This window comes from Hibiscus syriacus, unplaced genomic scaffold (genome assembly GCF_006381635.1).
Source record: "Hibiscus syriacus cultivar Baekdansim isolate YM2019G1 unplaced genomic scaffold, ASM638163v2 tig00110384_pilon, whole genome shotgun sequence".
Classification (NCBI taxonomy): Eukaryota; Viridiplantae; Streptophyta; class Magnoliopsida; order Malvales; family Malvaceae; genus Hibiscus; species Hibiscus syriacus.
The window spans coordinates 2008209-2012706 of record NW_024062715.1 but is presented as its reverse complement, the minus strand read 5'-3'; the positions used below and the strand labels follow the sequence as shown (position 1 = coordinate 2012706).

Sequence of the window (4498 nt, the reverse complement as noted above, 5' to 3'; positions counted from 1 at the left end):
GACTTCACCCTGTATATCCATCTCCACTCGGTTTTATCACATATTATCCATCTCCACCAGGTGACATCTGGATTTTCCTTGTGATTTCTGTTTTTTTCTTCTTTTGCATTGGTTAATATCATTTTAAGTTCCTGCTTTAAATGCTGTGAATCTTGGCCATTAGAAAAAAGATATTTTATTATATTATATCAACAATAAATAAATAAAGCAAAGAACAAAGCTTGAAAGCTGACCTTCAACTGCATTAATGAATCCTACTGAAAAAAGAATACAGATTCCCATATCTCATTATACTAATAAACATTCACATCAACCCGTTCAACTTCATGATCAGTGGGCCATTTTGGATTAAATTCGAGGAAAGGGCAGTTCAGCTCCAGATTTTTTAGTTGTGGTGCGGAATTCAGATTGCAGACCCCAATTATTAAAATATATGATCTCCAGTGTTTAAAAGTCGTCGGTCAATATCTATAGTAGCAAAACTCAAATGTATTCTATTCCCTCTTTTAGCTTTTTTTCATCTTTACTTTTCTTTGTGTAAAGTTAGCAGACTATAAATTAGAGAACTTTTTGCAATATTTCTTCCCTTTTCTTAAAAGATATACTAAATGGTAATTGAGTGGTGTACGGTGTTGCGTATAAGCTAGTTTTTGGCCTTAAAAAAGTAAAAACATTTTGGTGATAGCAATGATGAGAAGGAATGTCACAAGTGGGGACAGGCTTAACACGTGGGCGATGCCTGGCATGGTAAAATGCCCTTCAAGCCTAACGCTTTAAACCATATATTATATTCATGTATACAGGTTGAATTTTCCGATGAATGGTCGGCAGTTAGTGTTTGATGCAGGGGGATCCGAGACAGATGACGCTGAGCTGTCAGATTGCACGTTGATGGCGCTGAGATACCATGAGTTGGCAGATCAGCGCAAAGGCGGGAATTGATTGTGACATGTTCCTTATTGGGGTCGTTTGAGTATGTTTCAGTCTTTTGGCCATAACTTTGGCTACAGGTGTCAGAATCGCGCATAAGACCCCAATCCGGAAAGCTCTTTTCGACGCGCACGCTCTCCACATTGAGCTACGCTCCATGTGGCCTTTTTTTCAACCTCAAATTCTGCCGTTTTCCCCTCCGAATCACTAGATTTAGTTATTTTTTACTATTTATGGTAATATTTCGATTGTTAATTAGGAAGTCAATTTAAATCCGATTTAGACCGGATTTTTGGGAGATTGCTTATTTTATTTCGAATTTCAATTTAGAGTGATTTTCGGGATTTTGCTATTTTTGGCAAAAATTCGAATAAATACGATTTTTGCTATTTTTGGCAAAATTCGAATAAAGACGATTTCTTTTGCTATAACAGTCCGGCTTGTGGACTGCTTTTGGATGGTTATTGATTTTATAATATTTTATTAAACCCTAGAGACTTTTTTCTCTGGTTTTTGGGCGAATTTTCTCTTGTGAATCGTCTGTCGGAACTAGCCTACAGGATAATCACTATTCTGTCTGGCGTCAGTGTTGGATTCTCAGGTTGTTGTCTCAAGAAACATCCTTTCTTTCTAACTAGAGTAACACAGTGAAGCTAAACATGTATGTCTGCTATTTGAGGACTGCAATATCTTTGTTTCTTTGTTTTGATTGTCCAAATGTGGATTATTTGATCCTCTTGGTGTCCTTCACTTGACAGTTTGGGGTTGCTTGGTTGGGTAAATTTTGTACAAGGATATTGGTGGTCTGGTTTGGTGCACCAAGAAAGGAGCTTTATTAGTTTCCATGATGCTGATTTGTAGCCGGTAAAAACACAATTGAAGAAGAAGAAGAAGAAAACACAACACAAAATCCAGACATGAAGTTTATGAAACTTGGATCTCGACCAGACACTTTCTACAGTATTGAGGCTCTAAGGTCTGTCTCTTCTGATGTCTCCAGTGACCTTGTAATTCAGGTGAAAGGAAGTAGATATATGCTTCACAAGGTAAATATTTTTCCATCTTATTGTGATTCAATTCGATTTCATTTTTTTAAAGTGATTCTTTTATTCATTGTACAAGCAGTTTCCTTTGTTGTCAAAGTGTTTGAGACTGCAAAGGATATGTTCTGAATCCCCTGAAACGTTACAGCGCCAAATAATCCAGTTACCAGATTTCCCCGGTGGGATCGAGGCTTTCGAGCTTTGTGCTAAGTTCTGTTATGGCATCACAATCACCCTCAGTGCCTATAACATCGTCGAGGTCCGATGTTCTGCCGAATACCTGCAGATGACGGAAGATGTTGAGAAAGGGAACTTGGTTTACAAGGTCGAAGTTTTCTTCAATTCTTGCATCCTACATGGTTGGAAAGACACTATTGTGACCCTGCAAAGCACCAAGGCCTTTCCTTTATGGTCCGAAGACCTCGGGATTACGAGCAGATGCATAGAATCGATTGCGTCGAAAATTTCGACGAACCCTTCGAAGGTGAGCTTGTCGCATAGTCATTCACGAAGGGTTCGGGATGATATATCGTGTAATGGAGCTGAGATCCAGCGGCAGCGATCGACAATCAAAGGCTGGTGGGCTGAGGATATTGCTGAGTTGAGTATTGACCTCTATTGGAGAACCATGATAGCTATTAAATCAGGTGGGAAAATACCCTCTAATCTGATTGGCGAAGCACTGCAAGCGTATGCATCTCGATGGCTACCGAACATATCGGCAAAGGTACGAGCTAACAGAGAAGCAGCGGCATCAAGCTCCGATTCAGACTCTGCTACTGAGGTTACTTCGAAGCACAGACTGCTGCTAGAATCTATAGTAAGCTTACTCCCATCGGAGAAAGGCGCTGCTTCTTGCAGTTTTCTAATTAAGCTCTTGAAAGCGGCCAACATTCTTAATGCTTCATCTTCTTCAAAGATGGAATTGGCTCGAAGAATAGCACTTCAATTAGATGAGGCAAGAGTCAGTGATCTGTTAATACCTTGTTCATCACACTCGAGCGATACCTTCTACGATGTTGACATGGTTCAGACCATTTTGGAGCAATTCATGTCACAAAGACAAAGCCCTCCGACTAGCCCTCCAAGATCCAAGCTGGGGATTGAGAGGAGAAGAAGGCCGCGTTCAGCCGAGATTGGCAATCTCGGGTTTCAGGAATTCCAAATTCATTGCGATAGCTGAGACAATCCCGAGTTTCTCTCGGCAGGACCACGACGATCTCTACCTAGCCATCGACATTTATCTCAAGGTAAATACTAATAAATACAAACTGGTTTTATGGACTCATTAGTTTACCATGAAGGTGCATACTCAAATAGTTGTTGTTTATGTACATCCAGGCACATCCGGATTTAAACAAGAGTGAAAGAAAAAAGTTATGCCGAAATCCTCGACTGCAAAAAGCTATCGGTAGAGGTCTGCATGCACGCTGCTCAGAATGAAAAACTTCCACTTAGAGTAGTGGTACAAGTCCTATTCTTTGAGCAAGCTCGAGCAGCCGGTACGGGTTGCAAAGTGGCCGACCTCCCTAGCAACATCAAGGCACTTTTAGCCTCTCATAACATTGATCCATCAAAGCCTACAGGGCGTTTAAGCACTGCTACTAGCAACATTCCGGCAGATGACCAATGGAGCATGTCAGGCATTAGATCCCCTAAGTCAAGAATTTCAATTTTAAAGTCGAAGGCAACTCGAGACGACGATTTGGACGAATTCGAGATGAACCCTAGTGAAATGGGAAGACCTTCCAAGTTTAAAGCTTTCTGTGCTCTTCCTACCGGAACCAGAAGAATGTTCAATAAGTTGTTGTCCATCAATAGAAGTGGCAGTGAAAAGAATTAAGTTCTGTTTATTTTCAATATAGGATGCTAATTTTTATGGTTAAACCATATATACTCTTCCTCCTTGAATGCGTTGCATTGATATTCCTGTCTTACACCTTTGTTTTAAGCTAAATTGAGGCAAACTTTTCTCAAATAAGGGAAAACATACCGTATAATTCTGCATCTCAACTAGTTTGTCTCAAAAAGATTAAAAACACTTCATAAATACTCCTCAAAATATATGTTATCGTGTGTTTAAATTGCGGTTGCGGTCGTATTCAGTTAAGGATATAATGGATGTTATAGTGATCATTGTTGGTGTTGAAGTTTTTTTTAAGGGAATTGATGTTTTAAAAAAGAAAATTAGAATAGTAGAACAATAAGGGAAATAACAACTTGTTATTGTCGTAATTGACCTACTACCTATTAAATTACTGCCGCAATCGATCACTATTAATGTGATTTCGCTATACACTTCTATTTTTTGCAATAAAGATTTTAGGCGCTATCATTATTGTCTTATAACTACCGCTACTCAGCCACTACTTGAATCCCTACTAATGATTTATACGTGAAGGAAAAAGTAAAAAACATTTTCTCCAAACTCACCTGTCTTAGGATTAAGAATAAAGTTCAATGCACTAAGAACTCCAACGAATGACCGTTGACAGAATCCCATAGAGGAGCTACAGGATTTCCCT

The 4498-nt window shown here is 39.3% G+C and overlaps 1 pseudogene; it reads left to right on the top strand.

Moving 5' to 3' along the window:
- The first annotated feature begins 1521 nt into the window (after positions 1-1521).
- On the top strand, positions 1522-3870 carry LOC120122043 (annotated as a pseudogene).
- Positions 3871-4498: the final 628 nt, after the last annotated feature.